General features: G+C 37.2%; 1 long non-coding RNA gene across 2 annotated transcripts in view; it reads right to left on the bottom strand.

Annotated features, from left to right (window-relative positions):
• LOC123335011 overlaps window positions 1-27,306 on the bottom strand; it is a 399,767-nt gene that overhangs the window by 37,567 nt on the left and 334,894 nt on the right. The window contains exon 4 of one of the 2 annotated variants that reach the window (XR_006553227.2): window positions 26,818-27,104. The exons of the other annotated variant lie outside the window; for it this stretch is intronic. This is a non-coding gene — a long non-coding RNA (uncharacterized LOC123335011). Of the gene's footprint in view, window positions 1-26,817; window positions 27,105-27,306 lie in introns of those variants that run through there. 2 annotated transcript variants of the gene reach the window in all.

Here is a 27,306-nt window from a genome sequence, read left to right on the forward strand (position 1 = left end):
TTTATGTCAATTACATATCAATAAAATTGGGAAAAAACACCATTAAGTTAAATTCATTTTGAGTTTAAAAAGAAAAAGTTCTCTTGATTATATGACCCTCCAACTATGGCTTTATCTTTCTTCTCCTGTTCTTAGCCAAATCTCTGGAGAGACTTTTCTATGCTCACAGCCATCTGACTTCAATTCCTGCAACTCTACAAAATGACTTCACAGCTACACAAAGTTAGTCTCTGCCAAAGTCATCAATACCTTGATTCCAAAATTCACTAGACACTTTTCACTATTTAATAATCTTACCTGACCTGTTAGTAAGTACAATTGAAAAATGTTGGCTACTTGCTCCTTCACTAAACACTCATCTATTTGCTTCTGTGATACCCTCCTCTTCTGTTTTTTTTTTTTTCTCCCATACCTTCCGCATCACAAATGTTCTTGGCACCCAGCCCCACCTATTCCACTTCCCTGAAATGGGACTCTCTCATCTACACTCCTAGGCCAATGTCCAGTGATAGCCTCTACTCATCTAATACAGAAGTCTTCACTTCGCTCAGTTCTTCCCTCTCCCTCACACCTCAAGCCAGTCAATCACCACATTGACTTAATTTTACTCTACAAATATTGGATCCAAATCTGTCCAATCTTCTCCAGCACCACTTCTGCTTCTCTAATTCAGTCAGTTACTGAAATGCTCACTCCAGGTCAAACATTGTGTTAAAAGTATGGGGGAAATACTGCTGATCAAACCAAATATTATTTGAGCCTTCAAGGAGACTCTGTCACCTTTCCTGAATTATTCCAGTAGCCTCATAAAGTGTCTCTTTTTCTCCACATATGTCAGCTTTCCAATCTTTTTTTTTATACTTAAGCCAGATCATTGCTTACTTAAAATGAAGTTTCAGCTATAATACTCCTCATACTAAACCTTTCAGTGGCTCCTTCATGCTCTTAAGAAAAATTTTTGATTCCTTAATATAACCTACAAGACCCAGAAGGATTTGGCCCCAACTCATATTTCTGGACCCATGTCACTAACACTCCCTCCACAGTTTCCCCTATTAACTTGAACAATATAATCCAACCATACTTCCAACTTTTGTAAGCATGATGCTTTTTCTCACTTAGACTCACTACATTTTCTTCATGAAACACCCTCCGTCCCTCTGGATCTAGCTGCTTACTTCTAGAAAGCAAACCATGACACACTAATTTACTATATTTGTATTTTGTTCCCTTCCTCAATGCTCTCCATGGCATGCACTTCACATTTACAATTTTTCTTATACTAACATTATCAAATTATACTCATAAAAAAACCTATGTGGGGAATTTCCTGGTGGTTCAGTGATTAGGACTCCATGGTTTCACTGCTGAAGGCCTGGGTTTAATCCTTGGTCAGGGAACTAAGATACCACAAACTGCATGGAGTGGTCAAAAGAAAAATAAAATGAAGATTAAAAAAAACCCTTGTATATACCAATCATTGTGCATATCACTGTAAACAGACAGAATATCTGCCTTGAGGGAAATAAATGGTAACCAATGTGTGCAGATTTATCTGTGGTGATTTAAAAGCATAAATGTCTAGATGAATGACTAAACCAGATAGATAAAATCACAATTTCTGGGGTAGAAACCAGTTATAGGTTTTTTTTTTTTAATCCTCAACAATACTGATACTCATTTCTGGTTAAGAAACACTATACACTCCCCTTTGTCCCACACAGACTCACATTTTTTTAAAAATATGTGCACCTGATCACTGATTTTCATAGTGTAATCCCTGAATTAGCAGCATCAGCAACACTTGGATACTTGTTAAAAACCATCCATTTTTGTACCACACCCAAGATATACTGAAAGAAACTACTAAGTACCAGGCCCCAGGAATCTGCATTTTTGCAAGCCCTTTAGGTGTTTTTGATACAAATTAATATTTAAGGACCATTGCCTTAGATTAACCTTACAATAAGGATGTATTGCCCACCTACATTATATATTTGTGTGCATGGACGTGTGCTCCGTCGCTCAGTTGTGTCCAACTCTTTGTGACCCCAGGGACTGAAGCCCACCCACCAGGCTCTTCTGTCTGTGGGATTTTCCAGGCAAGAACACTAGATTGCATTGCCATTTCCTTCTCCAGGGATCAAACCTGCATCTCCTGCACTGGCAGGTGGATCTTTACCAGTGACCACCAGGAAAGCCCTAGGTTAATCATGCATAACATGGTTTGGTGTTTGATTAGAGAATCCTTTCCCTGTGAGACCAAGTCATGGTCTCAGAATCCTTCTCAACAGAGAGATACAGGAAGTCATGGCAGTTAAGTCAGAGTTATACCTTAAGTTGAAATCTTTCTGTGATTCTTACTATAATTTCCTATAGGATTCATACTATCAATACTTCTCAGTGCACAAAAAATGTAGGACATAGGCTCAAGCAATGGAGGAAAGAGGGGTGGGCATGAAGATACGAACCTTAAGATAACTTTGATAAAACAAAGAAGAAAAGAACTGGTTTGGAGGAAAGATTCTCTAAATGTAGAGAGAAGTATTGGTGGCCAACAGTGGAGAGGAGATCCAGGTAAGGAGAAATTTTAACAGGACAAAATAGGCATAATGGACTGGAGACCAGAATGAAGAGACTTTTTTGATACTCTACCTTTTATATACAATTATATTCATTTATGGGCTACATGCATTCATTATAGGCTTGCCTGGTGGCTCAGATGGTAAAGAATCCACCTGCAGTGCGGGAGACCCGGGTTTGATCCCTGGGTCGGGAATATCCCTGGAAAAGGCAACAACAACCCACTCCAGTATTCTTGCCTGAAGAAACCAGTGGACAGAGGAGCCTGGCGGGCTACATACAGTCCATGAGGTCACAAAGAGTCAGACACAACTGAGCCACCAACTCTTTCTTTCATATTCATTTATATTCACAAACTATATCGAGTTCTGTAACTGAGGGCATTCTGCCTGGTTTTGATGTTGTATAATGGCAGAAATTTTCCTAACTCATCTTACTGAACAGGAAAGGGAAGGCCAATAAGTACTTTCAAAGTAGTTAAATTTAAGGCACTATTTCCAAATAGGCTAAATTTAAGAAACTAAGACAATTTTGAGAATTTGAGTTTTAAAAATATCACCATAATGGGCTTAATACAGTTAATACTAAGGTATTTAAGTCCCACTTATTTTACCGCCATTAGAAAGTCTTTTTCTTTGATAAATGGCATTACCTATGTGCTACTAAATGCTTCTCCTTTTTTGTGAAAACAGTATATTTTATGGGAACAGGGCAATTTTTATTTATCCAAACCATTATATGTTTGAAACCTCAATAGATCCAAAGAAGTTACAAACAGGAGTAACCAGAGAGCTTGAAATGTATTTATAATAGCCCCATTTAATAAATATCTCTTCTATTGTCCATTATTTTGAAAATATCGTTAAAGCTTGAATAGTCTCATTTGAATGTACATTTCCGAGCTAGAATTTGTGTAACTCTGCTGTCACCAACAGGTTTCTGTGTGAACTAAATGGTTTCGTCTCAGTGTGTTTTCATTGTATCTAACACTTAAAAATCAAGGCATAAACTATACTGTTATTTTCCTTAAACTTAAGATGCTCTGTAGAGTGCAATTAAGCATTAACATATTGCATCTGGAAAAGTAATTATTATTTTTTGATTTGCTTGAAGAGGATAGTATGGACATATATCAGCCAAAGAGCCATTTGTATTTTTTTTTCTCTCGCAACAGATTTATTTCTCCATTAAATGTAGAAAGATCATCAATATCCACTACATGGCTTCAATTAACTGAACATTTTGTCAACCACCACTATTCTCCAGCTGCCAGAAAAACCATATGAAATAATAGAGAACCTGTGCTGTTCGCTCTTCTTCCTTCTCAATTAAACAAAAGAAAATAGAATGACAAGAGGACATTAAATCTAAGCCTGCCTTTTTAGTTGGCATCTGCTCTTTCTCAGACAATTTATAAAAAGTTACATAATGGAAGAACCAATATAAAGGCAAGAGCACAAGGGTATTAAAAATATGTCTCTCCCGCACCTCATTTCATTTGAATGACCTTGGTTCCTATGCCTCCTTCTATGCCTCCCATAAAGTCTCAGCATCAGTAGGCATAAAAGAGAGGGATTCAGAAAGTATTATCTTTTGACCAAGAAAGAAATAGCCAAGAAAACTACTGGTCAACCACAATATAACACAAATATTTCATTAATGTAATTCCGTATTAGAACAGAACCTATTGTTCCTTCATTTTTAATAATCCAGGCAGTTTTATTACTATCAGCTGAGTACGATTTCTCAAGGTTTCATTAAAATATCCCAGATGGACACAAAGCATATTTAACGGAGGTTCATCTTTTTTTAATAAGGAATGTATAAGACTTTAGGATCACATATATGACAATGTGAAGGTAAGATCATAAATTATGTTTACTATATTATACTGAAGTGTAGCTCATATGTACAGACTGATTTTGATAATCTGAAAGAACTGCTCTATTTTTTGTGCTCACATTCATGTATTCAATCTCTTAGAAAATGGTTGGTAGCGTGATGAACAATTAGGATACAGATCTTCACTTTTAGGCAAACATCTAGTTGAGTGTGTGTGTGAACACAAAGCAGATATTCATAACAAGAATAATAAGAGATATGTCTGTGAAAGAGATAGAGATTGATTATGAATTTGAGAATAAAAAGGAAGAGAATCTAAGGCATCAGGGAGTGGTAATGGAAGACTTCCTGGAGAGAAAACTAATTTGAGTTGAGCTTCCCAGCAATTGGCTAGGGTACTCCAGAATGAAAAAGCACTCTGGTTTAATACATGAGGATATTTCTTTATTATTGTTGTCTTAATTAAGCATCTACCAGTGAGGCTTTTATGCTATATGCTTTAAGAAGGACACCTCTTTTAATCCTTCCAATCAACCATGAGACATTTACTATTATCATCTTTATATAAAAAATGAAAAGTAAACAATTTTTCAAAAGTCAATCATACTGGATTTTATCTCACAAAACAACACTAGAGATAGCATGACACCTCTAGGAATATACTATAATCTAGTATTGGATAGTGGAGGGCACTATAATAGATACCACAAATCAGAAATGAAAGTGTGAAAGAGTGGATCTTTTATGTGAAAATGCATATTTTGAATTTTTTCTATTGGCTACATGGTACAATTTCAGGATTAAAAAAAAAGGATAGAATTATGTATTACTTTTATAAAAGCTAATTATTGAATAGATTTATAGTAATCAGTACAGAACATAGATAGGGGAAGTAATGATTAAACCTAGGAGATAACTTAAGAAACTATGGCAGTATTTTAAGTAGGAGATGATAGTTTGGACTGAGTAAGTGGGAGTTAAAGAAAAATGGACAAATTCAGGAGGCAATAAAGAGGAAGAATCCACAGGGCTTTTTAAAAAAATGAATTAGATGTGTGGAGAGGGGGAGAAAAGGTGAAATTTGCAGTGACTTTCATATTTCTAGCTTGAGTAATAAAATTTGGATTGTAGTGACATCTGGATTGTAGCGCTAGTAGAGAATATAGGAAAAAGACACACTGTGGGTAAAATAAGGGAAATGATGGCTCCTCTTTGGAGAACGGTATGGCTGATCTACCTATAGAGAGTATATTGGCAACTGACTAGAATGATCTTACATGCAGACAGATGCTGAAGTCAAATATATATGCATGTGTCACAAGTTCATAGGCTATGGAAGTCGTTTCAGTTGGCAAGATCAATCAAGGGAGTATGTAGGAACAGAAGATAAAGTTGGCCTGGATATCAGGAAAAATAGAATCTCATGAGAAAAACTGAGACATTAGTGAAGAGAGGTGGAAGCAGAAAAAATATATGGAAGAGATAATTCTGGAGTTCAGGCAATGGTATCAGAGACACTAGAGATCGTGTAACTTAGATGTATCTACCAAACATGGCCCTAGAAGAAAAGAATGTGATTGAGTTGCTTAAAGAAGTTAGACCACACTTAGAGGAGAAAGAGATTTGTGTGCCCAGAAAATAGGGGTGCTGAAGTGACACACCATGACGCCCGGGTGGGCTAGGGAAGAAATTAAAGCTAGGTGAGGCCTAAGAACTGGAGGTTGTGATGAATTTAAGTCGTAGAAGTGTTACCATCAAAGTTCTCAGGAAACTGTAAGACAAAGGCTATGGTGGAAAAAAAAAATGCGCCACTAACTTTAAGGCCTCAGAGATGAGAAATTTCTAAGCAATTATATTATCCAGGCTTTTGGTCACAGATTGAGTGACAGAGAATGGAAATGAAGGTCACTAGAAAAGAAATGATGAGAAATTGAGGTAGGTGGCCATATAAAGGTTTGAAGTACCTGAGGTGGTTGACAGGAGTTGGAGTAGAAGGGGAGACTAAGGCAGGAGCCAATTCACAAAATATACAAGGTTTGGGGAGCAGAGGGAAGTAAGAGACCAGACAGGCGGCATGCACTTTATGTAAGAACAGCTTTCTCAAAGGGCTGGATAAATACTAGTTTGTGCTGTGTGCGCTTAGTTGCTCAGTCGTGTCTGAGTCTTGCGACCCCATAGACTGTAGCCTGCCAGGCTCCTCTGTCCACGGGATTCTCCAGGCAAGAATACCGGAGTGGGTTGCCACTTTAGCAGAGTGGAAATGGGGAATTAAAGAAGGTCAACATCTCCCACCACCTCCAACATATGTAGAATGTGAAAAATCAAGTTATCTTCACTAAAAAGAACAGCAGAGTAGAAATTAATTTCCTCTTAGAAGCCCACTCTGAGCCGCAAACTCATCCTGTAGAACCAAGAATCCCTTCTACATAATATTTGCTGTATTTATGATAACAATCGTGTATTTGCCTTTATCATATTTCATTTATATCAGACTACTGGATTTTATCTATTGCTCCATTCATTGTTGTGTTCAATCCTGAATCTTCCACAGACTATATCTCAGAGCTATAGACATAATAACCTTCTAACAAGTACTATATGAAAGAAAGAACAGATGTGTATTGATCAGAAACTCACCCATGTCTTTTCCAATTGGCTAACATAACAGCAACAAAATGGGTATATGGCCTCCTCTATTAAGATATTAACACATTTGCACTATTATTTGTGTCAGTAAACAAGCTAGCTAGGGCTTCAAAGTGTTTATTCCAGCCTAAACACTGATCCAACTCCAAATTAACAGGTAATATAGCCATAACCTTTATTCCAGTTTTTAGGTTAGCCAAAAAGTTCATGTGGGCTTTTCCATATACTGTTACAGAAAAACCCAAATGAAATTTTTAGCCAACCCAATATGTTGTGAATAAAGAGACACAGAGATGAACAAATCAAATCAATTAACTTTAAAAAAATATAGATACCAAAAACCACATTACACACAAAAAATTGGGGGTAATGTCAAAGAAGTATTATGCATTCCAGTTTTAACTTCAGCCTCCCAATTTAGTTCTCTTTAGTCCATCTCACTTTTTATATTTCCTAGTAATACTTCCACTTGCAGTTTCAGAATCTGAAGTTACAACACCAGGGACATCATCGAAATTCTCAGTGCTCAGAGTGACTGTTGTAACGAGCGAGGCTACAGATTCAGCCACTGTTTCAGTAAAAGGATCAATATTTGTATCTTGTCCAAAGTCTGCTGCCTTTCCTTGACAATAACTTCCACTACTCCCTTGAGGAATAACCTATAAATGTTTGCAATTTTCTATCTCAAGGCCTCCTTTCTCCCTGTCCACTGTCTTGGCAAAATACTTTCTTTCTCACACTTCAGGGACCTCCCTTGTTACTCCCTCATCCAGTGTGGCATTAGCACTACTGTTAGGACATCTGCAATAGTTAGAACCTCATCTCAAAAAGGTTGGATGCTCAAGTTGGTATTCAGATTTTTTTTAATATATTTCCTATCAGTAAAATTAAAGTTTTCTGATATAGAGCCAGTGACCAAGTGCAGAATGCCAATATGGGATCAACATTTGATTAGTATTCTTCACAAGCATCAGTTTTATGAAGCCAAAGCTAACAGTTGAAATAGTCGATCTTTCCCATCAATTAGCAGATCATATAAGTAAAAGATAGGATTTAATTCCTTTGATAAATTGGAGCTTATAAAAAGAGCTGATACCTGCTTTAAAGCTTAGAAAGGATTTTAAAATATGATAAAAAGATAAATATCATGAGTCTGCTTGTATCAGGGACCCGTGTAATATTTTAATGATGTATATAGTCAGCCCTCCTTAACTGCAGATGTGGAACCTGTAAATACCAAGGACTGACTTTACTACACCATTTTACTTAAAGGATTTGAACATCAGCCGATTTTGGTATCCTTGGAACTCCTGGAACCAAACCCCACTGGATAACCAGGAATGACAGTGCATTTAGTTTGATCTTTTATTTGAATTACTGAGGGCTTGCAAGGAAATGGAATCATCAGCAAAATACATCATATGGTAGTAGAAAACAACTGGGATTAGGAGATTAGATTCTCGGATTCTAACCCTACTCTTGTGTGTGGCATACAACTAGACCATGGTATGAAACAGACTGCTGCTGCTGCTGCTAAATCACTTCAGTCATGTCTGACTCTGTGTGACCCCATAGATGGCAGCCTACCATGCTCCCCCATCTCTGGGATTCTCCAGCCAAGAACACTGGAGTGGGGTGCCATTCCCTTCTCCAATGCGTGAAAGTGAAGTTGCTCAGTTGTATCCGACTCTTTGCGACCCCATGGACTGCAGCCTACCAGGCTCTTCCATCCATGGGATTTTCCAGGCAAAAGTACTGGAGTGGGGTGCCATTGCCTTCTCCAATGAAACAGACTAGATAGCAGTAAAAAGTATGGATTTAAGAACAAGAATGTAGGGCTTACACCTACCTCTGCCACTTACTAGCTATAAGACCATGGACATATCATTAAACCTATTTGTGTCCTGGTATGCAAATATGTAAAGTGATGATAATAAAAGTACCAATTTTGCAAGGTTGTTGTGACAAATAAATGGATCAATACATGTAAAGCCTTTAAAATGATGCCTAACCCACAGTAGAAACATATTATTATTAATTACAAATGCAAGCTAATATCAGACATATGTATACCTATGGCTGATTCATGTTGATTTTTGGCAGAAATCAACACAATACTGTAAAGCAATTATCCTTCAATTAAAAATAAGTAAATTTTTAAAATAACATATTTTATACAGCACTTCAGAAATGACAAAGAATCTACTTAGAGAATCTTCATTGCTTCATCAAGAGTAGGGTTAGAATTGCTTCATAATCATGGTTCCTATTTTACTGATGAGAAATCTAAGAGTCAGAAACATAACATAGTCTTTCAGAGTCACATGGGTAGGCGATGGCTCAAACTCAGGTCCTCATACCCAAACTCATTTGCCACATTATATGTCCTTATGGCTTTGGCTGGGAATCTACACTAGGTCACTATCATTGGAGTTGAGAATTTTACCAAGTCCTTAGTAGGAAGGAGTACCAGTTTGAAATAAATAAATAAACAAGCCAAGAGTTAGATTCAGAATTCTACTTCTCTTCTAGAAATCAAGGAGTAATTAGGAGAATGGAGTACGTGTAGATAAACTGTGGACCTCAGGATAAATTCAGCCAGCCAGCTAGGTTTGAATGGCCTGTGAGCTGAGGAAGGTTTTCCCATTTTAAATAGTTGCAAGAAAAAAAAAATCAGAAGAAGAATATTTTGCATCACATAAAAATTATTTTAAAAATCTAAATTCATTATCCATAAATAAACTTACTTGGAGACAGCCACATCCATTAGTCTACATAGCGCCTATGGCTGCTTTGTGACACAGGAGTACCTGAGACAGAGACTGTGTGGACCACAAAGTCTACAACAGTTACTATCTGGCTCTTTACAGAAAAAGTTGACTGCTTTCCTTGTCTCTGCTGCATCCTAGTACAGCTGGCACTAGACTATTGAGGGAAAAAAATCATTTTTTATGAAGATGATGATGAAACAAATGTCCTCAGATACCTCACACACACTCAGCACATTCCCTACAATAATGGTTATCAATGCTAGGCTCTTCTCTGATTAAGAGTACCTGGAATTACTGGAATACAACTTTGAAATATTGACCTTTTGATTACAGATCTTTACACTCTACCTGTTATTAAGATGTTTTCACATAAAAGGCTGCCCAGTCTCCTTTTACAAAGAAAACAGAATGGAGATAACAACATAGGTTCAAATCTAAGGCATGTTTGTGTGTGTTCACGCAAGCTCAGTTGCTTCAGCCATGTCCGCCTCTGTTACCCCACACACTGTGGCCCGCCAGTCTCCTCTGTCCATGGGATTCTCCAGGTAGAATACTAGAGTGGGTTGCCATGCTCTTCTCCAGGGGATCTTCCTAACCCACGGATTGAACCCGTGTCTCCTGCATTGCAGGTGGATTCTTTAGCTGCTGCTGCTAAGTCACTTCAGTCGTGTCTGACTCTGTGCAACCCCATAGACAGCAGCCCACCAGTCTCCCTCGTCCCTGGGATTCTCCAGGCAAGAACACTGGAGTGGGTTGCCATTTCCTTCTCCATGCATGAAAGTGAAAAGTCAAAGTGAAGTCGCTCAGTCGTGTCCGACTCTTCACGACCCCATGGACTGCAGCCCACCAGACTCCTCCGTCCATGGGATTTTCCAGGCAAGAGTACTGGAGTGGGTTGCCATTGCCTTCTCCCCTTTACCATCTGAGCCACCAGGAAAGCCCTAAGGTATGAATACTTGAGCTGAAAACTGAAGGTCCCCAGGCTGCCAAGCTCCTATATATAGTGCATACTGAGTATGGTATCTGGAGACAGAGGAAAAGGCTTGTGTGTCCTAGATAAAAGACGGCACACTAACCCTAGACTTAAGTTGTAGAAATCAACTGACTTTCTGCTTGGAGGTTAAGGAGCCAGATGATAATCACGTGTTCAGAACCCTGGGACTGATAAATGATTAGATTTGGTATCAGTTCAGACAACAGTGTTCTCTGGTTTAGCATTTCTAATGACCTTTTGAAACCATAAGCTCAACATTATTTCTTAATGAATTTCCTTTGTCCTATTTCAGGAGCTCTCAGGGCTCCTTGGTTACACTTGGGTGACTCATAATTAGTTCTGCAATACTAACATAGATTACAATTTGAAAAAAGAGAGAGTAAAAACAAATATGCTTTCAATCACAGCAGAGGAGAAAAAAAAAGAGTGGTAACAAAATGTGTTGGTATTGCAAATTACCTAGTTTTATTACTTGTTCTCTTATTTATTTAAATTAAGATTCTAGGTCCTTTAATCCAGGCTTATTCATTTTTTTCAGGATTATTCTTTTAAAGACATTCTATTTTCAAAGTTTTGAAACAGTGATTGTAAAAATATATTCTGTAAAGTTTATGGAAGTTTGCTTAGATAAGCCATCCTGGCCGTTAAACTTGATTTTCAAGTAAACAGCACGGTGATTGTTGCATGGCACATCTAAGAGTCAAAGAACTGAGTACCACTGAGCATCACGGTAGAATCTGAATTAGATGAAGACCACTGGCTTTGAGGACTGACAAACCTCAGCTGGAAGCCTGTCCAGCTACTCAATAACTTGTAGTCTTAAGTAATTATTGCAACTCTCTCAGCCTTGGTTTCCAAGAATCTGTCCTCATAGCTGTGATCAGAATGAAACTGAGTAATTCATGTGAAGTGTCCAGCACAGAAGTGCTCATTAAACATTTATTATTACTCCATTATAATGCAGTCTGACAATCATGTACCCCACTGACTCAATGCCCAGTGCCAAATGCATGAGTGTTCTAGGGTGTTCCTGAGAGCATTTCAGCTCTAAGTCTTTACCTAAGCTTATCATGTGCACTCAAAGATGATCATTTCTCCTTCATAGAGCTCAAACTACCAAGTATTAGTCACTAAGTCATGTCCAACTCTTTGTGACCCCATGGTCTGTAGCACACCAGGCTCCTCTGTCCGTGTAATTCTCCAGGCAAGAAAACTGGAGTGGGTAACCATTCCCTTCTCCAGGGGATCTTCTTCAACCCAGGGATCAAACCCAGGTCTCCCACATTGCAGGCACATTCTTTATTGTTGGAGCCACCAGGGAAGCCAAAACTATTCAAATTATCAAACTTCTTATATTGAAGCCAAATTATTATACTGAAGCCAAATTACTATATTGAAGCCAAATTGTTATATTGAAGCCAAATTACCAACCTTCTTATTATATTGGTTTTCAATTATTAAGTCAGTCTCTCCTTAGTCCAACCCTGTTTCCTGGAGCTACACAAAATCACTCTACGGTTATCCACACAAGTTTTCTCTTCAAATTAACTAACCCAAGTTCCATCAACCATTTCTCATATTTTATCAGTGGTTTCCAACCCTGGTTGCACATCAAAATTATCTGAGAACTTTTTGAAAAATTTGGATGCATAGGAAACTCACCCTAAAACTAAATCAGAATATCTTGGGGGTGGGCCCAGGAATTGCTATTTTAGAAGGTCCCCAGGTAATTCTGAATGTACAGCCAGGGTTAAGAACCACTTTATGTATTCTTCTTTTTATTGTGTTGATCATTTTGTTCCTAAAGAACTGCCTAAATTATTGCTCTCAGATAAACACTGTGGTTTTAGTCGCTAGGTCATATCCAACTCTTTGCGATCCCATGAACTGTAGCCCACCAGGCTCCTATATCCATGGGATTCTCCAAGCAAGAATACTAGGGTGGGTTCCCATTTCCTCCTCCAGGGGGCCTTCTGCAGCGACAGGCAGATTCTTTACCACCGAGCCACCTGAGAAGCCTATACACACTGTATTCTTGATACAACCTGAGCAAAATCACCGTCACCTTCACTTTTCTTTAAAGGAAGAAAATTGTCTGTCTTGTTCAAGCAAACCCCATTCAGGGCTTCTCAAACATTATTATGCATAAGAATAGACTGGGGATTGTGTTAAACCATAGATCCTAATTTATAATCTCTGGGATGGCACTCAAGATCTGTACTTCCAGAAAGGTCCTAGGTAATTGCTGGTCTAAGAACCATACTTTGAGTAGCAGAGGTCTACCTTCTGACTGAAAGCACATTAAAGTGATATGCCAATACTGAAAGAGACAGTGAGCAAATATTCTCTTGGTCACATAATCAGTCATTCCACTGAATCTTTTATAATCTGCATATATTTGGTGAGTTTGTAAGTTGGTTGGCAAGCCATCTATCTCAAATATTGGCTATTTCCTCAGATGTTCTGCTTAGTGCCTGGTTTGGAAACCAGCATCCATTTGTCTTTGTAGCAGCTAGGATGGTGAATTTAGCTAGCAGAAGGGATTCATAGAAATATGAATACTGCACTTTCAAGTCTCTGAGAAAGAAGACGTGCTAAAACAGTGACATAATTTGAACAAATAAACACCTTTTTTGTGTACAAGGATCATGCCCTTCCTTAATAACATCTCTTGAGACTCTCAGTTATCTTCAACATGATGGAAATTAAGATGCTAAATGAGTATTGGCTTATTAACTCATTGATGAGACACACTCACTAGACAATAAAACCTGCTTTTTATGTCCATGGAATAACTAAAGAGGGAGACACTATGTCAAATATAACAAATTGCATGGCATAAACAGTGAATACAATTTGACTAATAAATGGGAATATTGAAAGGGGCTGAAACAAGGCATTGAAGGAGTGATAATCTGCAAAAAGGTAGAGAAAAGGGGCAGGGAAAAGTCATTTCAACCTTTAATATGGATAGTTTTACATCCAGAGTCAACATCATGCTTGACTTGGGATATCTAATGAGATTGCAGACCTAAGTGGTGTACTTGTAGGACCTTCTGTCACATAATGTCAGGGATAATATATTGAGCCAAGGAACATGTGAGTTATATTACAACTGCAAGGGAATAAAAATTAAAACCCCTTCATGTGGAAATAGACATAATCGTGCTACATTTCCCTGCAGAAGAGCATATAGTGGCAATTTTTCTTCATATAATATTACATTAGCTTTAATTCTTATTAATAAGATACAAGAGTCATTAACACTATTAAAAATCTAATTATGTTAGCAATTTTCCATCATGTCATATTTGAGCAGTTAAGTATTGGTATTTGTTTTTCCTAATGGGATTCAAAAGTCTAATTAATAGGCTTTCTTTTGTGGTTAAGTGGGATGAATCTCTATGAGAAGCAAGACATTTTTAGTATCTATAAGCAGCTTGTTTTCTCATATACTACAGTACCAGGTCATCTGTTTATCTGTGGAATAAATAACTAAATGGGAATTATGAGATTATTCTATGAAATTGAACAATGCTTTTCACTACATGTGATGTTACAGCTACTACATTCTAAAAACTTTGATATACTATTTACTAGACAAAAAGCATTGAAAAAGAGTATGCAGAAGATTCTTACTTATACATATTGAAGGAAATGGAAGATCACATACTGAATGGCTAAGATGCTTTTTCTGCTTGTGGTGGTACTGTTTTGGGGAAGTGTACATACAAATAGCTAATAAAGACTCAATAGTTGTAAGGTTAATGTCTTAATGCCTTTTTATTCCTTGGTAGTATTCTAGCTAATATGTATATTATAATATGCTATGCTAACATGTATAACACATATATTATACATTGTATTATATGTATAGCTTCTATATTATGCTAATTACTCCTTGGAAGGAAAGTTATGACCAACCTAGATAGCATATTCAAAAGCAGAGACATTACTTTGCCAACAAAGGTTCATCTAGTCAAGGCTATGGTTTTTCCTGTGGTCATGTATGGATGTGAGAGTTGGACTGTGAAGAAGTCTGAGCGCCAAAGAATTGATGCTTTTGAACTGTGGTGTTGGAGAAGACTCTTGAGAGTCTCTTGGACTGCAAGGAGATCCAACCAGTCCATTCTGAAGGAGATCAGCCCTGGGATTTCTTTGGAAGGAATGATGCTAAAGCTGAAACTCCAGTACTTTGGCCACCTCATGTGAAGAGTTGACTCATTGGAAAAGACTCTGATGCTGGGAGGGACTGGGGGCAGGAGGAGAAGGGGACGACAGAGGATGAGATGGCTGGATGGCATCACTGACTTGATGGACGTGAGTCTGGGTGAACTCCGGGAGTTGGTGATGGACAGGGAGGTCTGGCGTGCTGCGATTCATGGGGTCGCAAAGAGTCGGACATGACTGAGCAACTGAACTGAACTGAAATTATATTATGCTAATGTGTATATTATATTATGCTAATATGTATATTATATGTATAATATGCTATGCTAATATGTATATTATTCATTTATTATAATATAACAGACATAAAATATATATTTCATATATGTGTAATATAATGTAATATATTATAGTCTACAATATAATGTGATATGTGATATGTATGTATAGATAGATACTAACATAGTATCAAAGAATAAATAATATTTATATAGATATCTGTTTCTTGGTATTAAAAATGACCCTGTGATATGCTGATAATTTGTAATTAATCATGTAGTCACAGGAGTTAAACTATCATATCATTTTTTTCCTTCAGACTATTAACTACAATTTTTAAAATTAAGACTAATTTTATAGCAGTTTTAGGTTCATAGCAAAACTAGAGCTAAAGTTATAGACTAGAATTATTCTCAAATTGATGTTGAGGAGCTATTGGTAGGATATGAGAAAGCTAACAGCCCTAGAAATGACATAATACAAGAGCTGGCAGAGCATGGATATAGAATAGCAGCATTAAAGAGCATATACAAATTCTATATTTACAAAATTGTTTCAGTTATTCATAATCACAAAACTAATAAGATCTCAAAAAGAAAATATTAAAATTTAACTCTGCAAGTTATTATGTAGCAAGACAAATGAAAATATTACACAGACTATGACATATTGTTTCTGTCTTGAAGCAGAGAATAGCTCTAAGACAGGAAAATGTGACTTTCTTTTGGTATATTTGATTTTATTAGCTATTTTATCACCTGTTTTAATTTTATCTGTTTGACTAGACCTGTTACTAGTAATTTGAAGCTACAGAAGTTGACATTTTTTCTCCATTGCTTTTCTCGGCCTTTCATGTTGAGGAAAACTGTTCCTTACAGCTGTTACTTTTATCTGCATATGTGCTATTTATATACACCTTAGTTTGCTTTTCTATTTGTTTTATCTTTGGTTAAGTTAATGGTTGATCTATATTATAGTTTCTTGCCTAATTAATTTTAGAATTTATGCTTATTGCTCCCATGCTTTTGCTCTCACTCTCTCTCTTAAGCTAGATTTTTAATTTATTTTAATTATTTTTGTGTCCATATGTACTCCTTGCTATGATTTTTCATCTAATCATGGCATTGGCTATATTTTGCATAAGAGGTTGAGAACCTTGTATCTTTATTTCAATAAGTTAAAACTAGAAATGAGAGTGAAAATATTTCTGTTTTAAGTCTTAAGAAGAGAAAAATACCTTCCTCTTGAGGAGACTGGCAAAGAAAATTAGCATGAGACTCATGAAGCACGTGCTCATCTCATTTTTTGCCCTATCAGTGGTACTATTCAGATGAGAGCATGATTTACAGATGTGAAGAAACCTCTCAGGAACATTTGCCTTTCTCTATCTGATTTTAGGATCCAAGATAGTAAGTATCTCAATAGCATATGAGAAAAAAGATCACAAAATGCTTTTCCTTAGAAACGAAGTTTGTCCTGGTTTTTTATATAAGTGCTATATTCATTTTAAATAAACAATTGACCCACTGAAATAAAATTTTCAAAAAACATTCATGTGATGCTAACATAAATTTCACTTTTACAAATACTGCCAAGTATTTCACTTCAAGATGTAATTTTAATCTTGGGACAAAATGAAATAATTCACAACAGCCTTATATTTAACTATTGGTCAATAAAGCATCCAATGACACTTTAATCACATATTTTGACAAATAAATTTTAAAATATAAAAATAAATTTATATAAAAATTCCATATTTACCATTTAAATAAGTGCAATTATTTCTATAACTTCTATTTTAATCACAAGCATCTAAAAATACATAGAAAGCAAGTTATTTCAGTTGACATAGAGAGATGAAAAAGTAGACCTAATATTATAGCTACCATTCATATAACGATAACTAGTTTTAAGCCCTTAATTTATTCCTAATCACACTCTTCTAAGATGCATATCATTATTATTTTCACTTTATAAAGAAGAAACTGAGGCTTGTACAGATTATGTAACTTAGTCACAATCACAAAGCTAATAAGTGACAGCCAGGATTCAAAGCCAGACAAAATGACTCCCAGTTCATTTTCTTAATCTCTTGTCTAAAACCCACCCTGTGAAGTAGCAGAACACTGAAGAAAGCATATGCTCTCGGGCATGTGTCAGCTCTGTCAGTGTGCACAGCACTCAGCACCATGCTCTGTATTTAGCAGTTCATGAGTGATTCCTATTAAGCCTATAAACCAAGCACAAGCCCTGGAGTTTGAAGAAGGATCACACTTTACAAGACAGACAACCTAAGGTCCTCCAAATCTATCCAATAATACTTCCAACAATAAAGAAAAGACCAGGTACATGATCCTTGGATAAAGACCATCACCAGTGAAATCCCTATGATTTTCATGGTTTGAGATGCACATTTTTTTAAACAGTAGAGTGAAAGTGAAAGAGTTAGTCGCTCCGCCATGTCCAACTCTTTGCTACCCCATGGACTGTAACCTGCCAGGCTCCCCTACCCATGGGATTCTCCAGGCAAGGATACTGGAGTGGGTAACCATTCCCTCTCCAGGGATAAAACCTGGGTCTCCTGTATTGCAGGCTGATTCTTTACTGCCTGAATCACCAGGAAAGCCCTTTAAATGGTAAATTTCACATGGAAGCAAGAGTTCTTTTTTACAAAGGACAAAAACCAACCTTCACTTGTGTACCAAATCCCAGTTATTTGATATTAAGATAAACTGGTTCTCAGCTGGTGGCTGTCTAGCCCCTCTCCCAAGAGATGACACTAGACAATCTCTGGGGACATTTTTGGTTGTCACAACTTGGTCTGGGGTGAAACTGATGCTGGCAACTAGTAGGCAGAGGACAGGGATGCTGTTAAACATTTTGTTAACACAGGGCATCCCCTCAACAATTATCCAGCTCAAAATGTCCATAGTGCTGATGTGGGCAATCATGAACTACATATGGGTGTTTTTTAATTCTAATGAAACTGTGATTTTCATTAATACAAAAGAAGAAAATAATAACTGACCTGGAAAGTTCCTCCCTGGCCCATGTTTTAAGTGACTAACAGAGGGAAAAAGGGAAATAGAGAAATTAGTTCCTCTACAATGCTGTTTTAGAACTTGAACTTGAATGGATGAAAACCTCTAAGACTGTTTGCTATCTGTCTTGACTGAGCCTCTCAACTCTCATTCTCTTCCGTCCCCGAGAATTTCTGAAGGAAATCTGCCTTTGTGCTTTTCCCTGTACCTTGTGACTCCTCACGTTCCTTCCTCTCTATCACAACCTGGCTGTTTGCTTACTGCCAACACATAAAGTCCCAGAGGACTTCAGGTACAGAGGAGGAGGGCAGAAAAGGAATAAAATGGAGAGAAGGAAGGAGGAAGGGAGAGGGGGAGGGAGACCCACTTTCCCAAATCCTTGGAAGGGCTCGTTTTTGTTGTCTGGAAAGCCATTTATGCTCCTAAGAGGTACTAGCAGCATAATCATTGCAGAGTAAGTAATATATTAGGACTGGCTGTTAGCTGTGGGAACAGAAATACAGTATTAATGTTTCAGCATACTTACTTGCCTATTTTCTTAAATTAGTTTAAATAAAAAGGTCTAGACTATTCTACTCTCATCCTGTCATCCATCGCAGCTCTTGAGATTCTGCTTTAGTTCGAAATCCTTATCTCTGCACTCTTCTCCACCAAAATACATCTAAAGGGCATCTAACTCTTTCAGTTAACTGTTCACATATATTTGAAACATTAAGAAGAATCTGCTGGCTTCCAACTTCGGCAACCTAGGTTATTTGGATCAACAAGTCCTCTAGAAACAAGAGCTAAAAATGTTTGCTTAGGTTTTGAGCAAAGCAGTAGAAAAGAAAAACGGGAGGTTATGAGAAAACTCTCAAAACTGTGGGCAGAGTTCATGGAAATTTTGAGACTATGTATAATCTAAGACTAAGGACTAAGACTAAGACTAAGACTAAGGACCTACTACCACCATGGTTGTGGGCAGAGCAGTGCAAAGCCCTTCTAGAGATATGTATGTTCAGCATCATCCGTGAGGAAATACCACAGATATTTTTCAAGGGCAATAACCATACAGCAGTGTCAGATAACTAGATCCAAAGAAACAAGGCAACATGAATGAAAATCAGCAGAAACACAAATAGCATAAAAGACACAATTTAAATACTAGAATGTTCAGATACAAATTTAAACACCAAGCCCACCACATTTAAAGAAACAAGCAATGAAATATTGCCAATAATGGTATATTGAAATAGATAAATGCTCAATTATAAGGTAACTACAAAATTTTAAAAGCCCAAATTATAACTTTTTACTAAACCCTAATAATTTAAGTATTGATAAATAATACAAATACAGTAAATCCTTTAGATAGTAATCAAAATAATATTCAAAAGAAATCTGGGTGACTATACTAATGATGAATAAATATATATTAAGAAAAGTCATCACTGGAGACAGAGTTTTACCACATAATGACACAAATTTCAATTTACAAGGAAGATTCAAAATTTTAGATTGACATGTATAAATCTGGAAAATTTATAAAGCAAAAATTGGCAGACCTACAAATAAACAAATTTATAGTCACATTAAGAGATTCTAATATTCCTCTCTCAGTAATTGATAATAGCAGCAGCAAAAGTTTTGAGCAGAGATAGAGAAGGTTTGATTATTATTCACACTCTTGATTCACATAAAAATATACCACCCCCAGCAACTGTAGACATAATTTTTAAGCACATATGATATTTTCATAAACTTGTAATGTTGAAATAGAAGTCTCAAAAATTTGCAGAGGATTGACCTCTACAAGCACAACTTCTAACCACAAAGATATCCTAACAATGAAATTGTTAAGAATTAACTCAAAGATAACTAGAAATTTCTCACATTGAAATTAAGAAATGAATTAAATAATCCATAAGTCAAAGGAAAAAACACAATGAAGATGAGAAAACACTTTGGATTTGAGAATAATAAAAATGCTACATATCAATATATATAGGATATAGCTAACACTGTACTTTGAGAAAATATATAGCCTTAAGATAGAAAAAAAAGAAAGGCTGAACACTAAGAAATGAAATATTATCTGAGAAAGAAAGAAAGAAAGACCCCATGTAGCCTACCAAGCTCCTCTGTCTATGGGATTTTCCAGGCAATAGTACTGGAGTGGATTGCCATTTCCTTCTCCAGGAGATCTTCCCGACCCAGGGATGGAACCCGGGTCCCCCGCATTGTAGACAGACGCTTTACCGACTGAGCCACCAGAGAAAATTTCAACAGGAACTGCCTCAAAATTCAAAATAATAAAACTCTCGATATTCATGCTGCCAATACCTTTAAAATCATGATGATTTGCCTTATCCTAACTCAGCCAAACTGTAGAAATAAGACAATGCAGATTGTCCTATGAAATGGAAAATATAAACCAATATCAAGTAGGCCAGCTGTTAATACCACTTCTAAGATACTGAAGAGTTCTCAAGGCTTGGAAAGGTTGAATTTAATTACACTCAAGATGGCAACATACTTCAACAAAGACTTCAGAGCAGAAGAGAACTTGATTGGTCATGGAAACCTTAGAGAAGATGTGTCTTAAAACCAATATTCAGAACACATATGAAAACTGATCTGGAGAGGAGGATACTCCACCAGCTCAGTGATCCTGCCTGCCTTGGAAAGTATAACATATGAGGGCTGTGACGTCAAACATTCACCTTTTTGATCTACTTTCTGATTTCCAATTCTATGTTTGTCTTTCAAGAATTTGGTTTCACTTGTACTTTGCCTAGTGCATGGAATCTTGACTTCCAGATTCAAAGAAAGCTATGGCCATCTCCACAAGGCAGGAAAAAAAAAGTTTGATTGTTCATGCAATTCTGGAAGACGATTGTGAAGACCATCCTGATACTCCAAGGCCTAAAGGGAAGAATGTGCTAAATCGGAACAATATCTTGACCTCCTGACAGTTCTATTTCTCAAGGTAAAATAATAAATTAGCATCCTGGTTTGGCATTTCAGTCTACCGTGCACCTTTTCAGGAAAAGGCAGTGTCTTTACATTCTAGCAACTTTGGAAAACTGAGGAAACCAGCATTCTGTACAGCCATTGGCCAGATGGAGGTGACCGTGTTTAGTGTCATGTGGAGGAATTTCAGTCATTAAGTGACTTTAGAATGTAGGAACACACCTCACATTAACTACATCCAGGCAGGTAATAATCAATGGGCGAGACCACGTTGAATGAGTACTTGACCTTCAAAACAGTTTTCATCTTTAAACTTCAGTTTTGCTAGATCTAAAACAAACAAAAAGAGATTCATTCATATGAGTCTGGATATTTCCCTTACCTATTAATTTACAAATTTAGACACTAGATTTGTATCCAAACACCTTAGAAATGCAGTGAAACCAAAAATACATGAACTTGTAATAATTTGATGGAGATGAGTGAAAAGAACTAGTGAATGATCTGATGTATATAAAGAATATTAAACAAAAGAAAAGTGAATGAACTTCTCAGGTAAGTCTTTTTGAACTTTAATAATTTTCAAGGATTCCAACAAATGTTAATAGCAAAACTTTAACACCAATGCATAGTAAACAATCTTAAACATAACTGAAATGTACTTTGAAATAGCAAGGTAAAAAATAAAAAGATAACAAGTAAATCAAAAGCTTGAAAGAAAACGAAGTATGAGTGACCTAGTCAAAGCTGTGAGTTTTCTTTCTTCTGTTTAAAAAAAAAAATAATAATAACAGGACTGCATTCACCCACCTTTTACCCAACCATCAGATATATTACATAGATTTATAAAAAGATCAGAAGACATGAAAATACTTTTTTCCCTTCACATTTGCTATGGCATCAAGGAAATATGAAGGTCATTCCGTGTATCTCCAACTCTAAAAGTCTAGCCTATATTCAAAACAATCTAAAAACGGGAATTGATTCATCATTTTTCCCTTTTAAATTTTACTCATCCACATAGAAGAGACTTAAAACATTTTCATAAAGATTAGTCTGAGACCCAAGACACGTCTCTACCTAGGGACCCTTGAGATGCACACTTCAATACTAGAACACTTATTTGGTGGTATTTGTGACTTGTCTGGAAGATAACACAAAAAAAAACTGTAATGTCAGTTCTCAGATGCCTATGAAAGGATCGAGGTCTCCCCACAAATTTATTCTTCCAGACATGTCAGGCAGTGGGACTTCTAAGGCGTTGTCCTAAGCAGAAATCTGAGTTTGTGATGAGATTTAGATTTCTCCATATAATCCTCAACAAAGTCATAGCTTCCTTACTATTCTTTATGAAGTGTACATCACAATTCTATCTCCTTAAAATCTGTTCCTGATTCTCCACTGCCCATGAACGAGGCTCACTTTAACATCACATTCAAAACCCTTAACTAATGTCAAACTGTCTTCAGTCTTGCCTCTCTCCACCCTTAAAGCCCTGTGCTTATTAATCAGACTGAACTACCTACCATTCTTCACAAATGCCAAGAGTTTTAATATTTTTATGCTTTTCCCCTGTATTTTCTCTGCTTAAAATACCTGTGTACTCCCAGCAAAGCCTTATTCATTCTCTAAGACTGAGATGAAACACATAAGCCCCCAGATACAGCTAATTCCATCCTCCCATTTGCACCAAAGCACTTTGTTCAATCTTCCACTCTGCCCTTCTGAACGTAGCGTTAAGGTATCTGCCTCACAAGCTGGAACTAAGCTCCATGAATGTATGTACTCTGCTACTTATATCCTTAAAGTCATACCATGTAGCAAAATTTTGGTGCATTCAATAAACTACTAACAAATACAAAATTTCAGCAGCAGCCTCCCAGTATTCACCACCATAAGCCTATCATGCTAACACCAATTATAAGTCCATATTGACTCCAAAGTAAACACTCAGCTTCCCTTTGTGTTTCTCATTCATGAGCTCGGGTGACATGTACCTTACTGGTCCTTCTGCAATAGAACTTTTCATTCTAGGGACCCTCGTTTCCAGGGAAGCAATGACTTCATCGGATGCTGATTTATATGGCTTCAGATAGGCGGGACTTACAGAGGAGTTCTAATGGCACTTTCTGTTCACTCATGCCCCGTGCATCATTCAGCCATGGCTCACAGGCTATAAAAGTGTCTCTGCCTGCACGATGAAACATGGCTATCCTAAGGTATGCCAGAGATTCGAAAATAAAAGTAAATCTCCTCCTTGGGTGGGATCCACATTATCATGCAATTTGTGAGCTGGCCCACGTGAGCCTGTTTCAGGCACTTTTAGATCAGTGGAGCAGCTATTAAAGTGCAATCAAAGCATTTTTGACTCCATAGAATTAATCATGAAATCTGTTCCTGCCAGCTCACTTATCATATTCGAAATATTAATTTAGAGCAAAATTAAATCGGACACCCACCGACAGCAACATTTTGCCCTTCAGAACTCCCCTTCATATTGATTTATTAATGGCTGCCAGAACAGTGTACCAGAACAATTCATTACTTCTTTCTGGATGTTTCTGAAAGCTTACAAATAGTCCTTGGGAATGAGAGGTGTTATCTGACAGACTTTTGACAGGGGTATTTTTCAATTTGCATAACATTTGGGGGATTTATTGGGATTTCAGGAAGAAGTCATTTTAGTATCAGTGGCAATGGGTGATTTGCTTCAAGAAGTTTTAAAGCCAGGTGGTCATCTGACTGTGGTGCAAGTCTGAGATAATATAAAACTGAGCGCATCACTGAATCCACTCTCCACTGTGATGAGGCGCTGTAAAATGCAGAAAGGAGGCATAGGGTGTCCTTTTATGAACTATGTAAATATTCTTTTTACTTTTGCTATTAAGATCTCAAATACCTACATCAGCCCTTGAATACCATGCAAGTTCACATGATTAGCTGTGACAGTGCTTATTCCAGGCAGTAAAAGCAAATAGGCCTTTAATCCTGAGACAAAAGGCCTCTCTCCCCGGACCTCAGAGAGGAATCACACTAGCAAAGCCATGAAACAGTGCTGACAAGCCCAACTTCACCGTCTCCTTTGTGTAAACAGCAGCACAAACACAGGAACAGGGAAGAGAACATCTTGGCTGAGTCACAGACTTTGTGCTCATTCATTCACTCATCTGATGCATTTTCAATTGAGTTCCTACCACCAGGCGATTTTCTAAACACATGGCCAACCATGTTGAATGAGACAGACAAGGTAGCTTATCCCTTAACTGAGGCAAGGGGAATAGAAAATGAGAACAAAGCAAATAGATAATTACAGGTGCTGTGGAGAAAACAGTATGGGGAAAAGGAATGGAAGGTCATCATGGGGTGGAAAGAGACTGCATATTCGTTGGGTAGTCACAGAAGTTCTCTGTAAACAGCTGGAAGAAGAAAATTCAGGCAGAAAAAAAATCAGTATAAGTGTTCTGCTGGAAATATAGGAATGAGTTTGTGTGTATAAGAGACAGGAAAAAAAAAAAAGCTGGAGTGACATGAACATGGTATAAAGCAGGGTTCTCCAACCCCTAGACCACAGACCATTACTGGTCTATGGCCTGTTAGGAACTGGGCCACACAGCAGGAGGTGAGTGGTGGGCAAGAAAGTAAAGCTTTATCAGTATTGACAGCCACTCCCCATCACTCGCCTTACCGCCTGAGTTCCTCTTTCTGTCAGATCAGAGGCAGATTTAGATTCTCATAGGAGTGCAAAGCTTACTGTGAATTGCAGATGTGAGGTGCTGTGCTACTTAAAATAATCATCCAAAATCACCCCCTGCTCCCATGTGTGGTAAAAGTGATTTCCATGAAACCGGCCCCTGGTGCCAAAAAGATTGGGGACCACTGATGTAGAGGGTGTAGAGGGGAGAAAGCTTGCAGATGAGGTCAGCAGGGCAGTGGTCAGATCCTTTGGTTCTTGTGTACATCTAATGTGGTTTATGTTTTAAAATATCACCTTGGCTACACTGTGGGGAGGTATCTGAAGTCTCTGTTCTCATGTAATGCCCACCACCACACAATGAGGTGACTACTAAGGTAACTACTACCACCACTCCCATTTCATTAGCCAAAGGTACAACTAGTAAGTGTAAGAGGTGACCTTCCAGATACACTCAGTGTCCTTAACCACTGTGCTCTGCCATGCAAATAGAGTACAAACAGGTGCAATTGTTTAATGTTTCTTCCAGACTTAAAGCAATCAGTACCCACTGTTGTAGGTGAGCGGATTCCGTTCAAAGGGAATCTGTTATCCCACCCTCACCTGGCCCCACAGTCCAGCGCACAAAGCCAGGATGTTAGAGTGGATTCTCCGTTCATTGCCTTGGGACGTGTTCTATCTCTCAGTGGTCCCCAGTGGATTATCTGTTCTCCATCTCCTTGACCCATGATCACAAGGGCTCTTCTGAGCACAGCTGTGATACACAAGGCACATGGTCTCCCCTCGGTCTCCGGGAATGCTGTTTGCATCTTCCTGAGTTCAGCCCAAAAGCTCCTCATTATTGCGCATCCATATGGAGTATTCCCATTTTGGACAAACAAAAAGTAAACAGTTTGACACTTAACAGGCTACTCTTAAAGCAATTTCTCTAAGGCAATAAAAAATTTATTATTTTACTTTTCCCCTGCATTTATCAGGACTTAAACATATAAGAAAAATTGGATCACTGAAAGATTATACAAAACACGAATAACAAGAATTGCTCCAAATTCACTTTTTAAAACAGCATTTATTAGGTAATGGTTGATATTTTGTAAATAGGCACTATGTGGGGAAATTTAGCCCTCATTTGAATTGAGTCATTTGACAGATATCACATTTATTATCTATATATCTATCTATCTACTTCTCTGTACATCTATATCTATCTGCCTATCTGTTATTCATTGTCAAATCATTTATCCATAAAGATAAAATAACAATAGAAAAAATGGCAATGGAATACATCCTTAAAAAATGTAACTACAACTAAATATCTAAATGATGTGCCAGAATCAATCAGCTCTTACGTTTAGGTGCTATGACTGTATGCAGGCCAGAACTACATACAGTAAAAAAGCAACAATGCAAATGGCAAATCAATAGCACAAAAATTGTTGTTCTACTTTTACATGTCAGTGAGAGTAACACAAATTAGAAAAAATGAGAATTAAATTCATGTACTTAGGTATTCTCAATCTCCTATACCAACTGGACTAATACCAACAGACAAGAAGATAAAATGATGAAAGAAAATGAGAAGGAAATCAGAAATCTCAGCTAAGAAATTACCTAAGCTATGGAAAGAGTACAGACCTGGGAATTAGAAGACTTTGTTCTAGTTCTGGCTCACCACCTGAGACATTTTTCTGCACTGTACCTTTTTCAAATGAGGGGAACAGAATTGTTTTTTACCTGCTGCTCTTACTGGATATCAGTAGGTGGTGAATCCTTACTCAAGTTCCTCACCTCCTTATCTCCCAGCTTGTTTATGGCCATATAGTATTCATGACAAGAGGTGCCCAGAAAAACTCAATAAACAAGACATATTTTATTGCAATTTTTTTTTTAAAAAATCCAAGTTAATATAAAATCCAGGTGACAAAAATATCAATACATCAAAAATCTAAAATAAAGACAGAATTTTTAAAAACTGTGTCTCAGCTTTCCAGCATGGAACTGTTATTTTTTGCATTAATTTTTATTTTTAAATAGTATATTTAAATAGCATTTATCCTAAATTACTGAATTTTTTGGGTGCCCATTAAATGTTGTGTAGGTCTTTCCCAATGGATCATCAGTAAAGAATCCACCTATAACACAGAAGATGCAGGAGGCATGTATGAATCTCCCTGTTTCAGGAAGATCCCCTGGAGCAGGAAATGGCAACCCACTCCAATATTCTTGCATGAAAATTCCCATGGACAAAGCCTGGAGGGCTACTGTCCCTACGGTTGCAAAGAGTTGGACACGACTGAGTGACTGAGCACAATATTGTGTACTAGTCAAGTACTT

Source organism: Bubalus bubalis, chromosome 9, assembly GCF_019923935.1.
Source record: "Bubalus bubalis isolate 160015118507 breed Murrah chromosome 9, NDDB_SH_1, whole genome shotgun sequence".
NCBI lineage: Eukaryota > Metazoa > Chordata > Mammalia > Artiodactyla > Bovidae > Bubalus > Bubalus bubalis.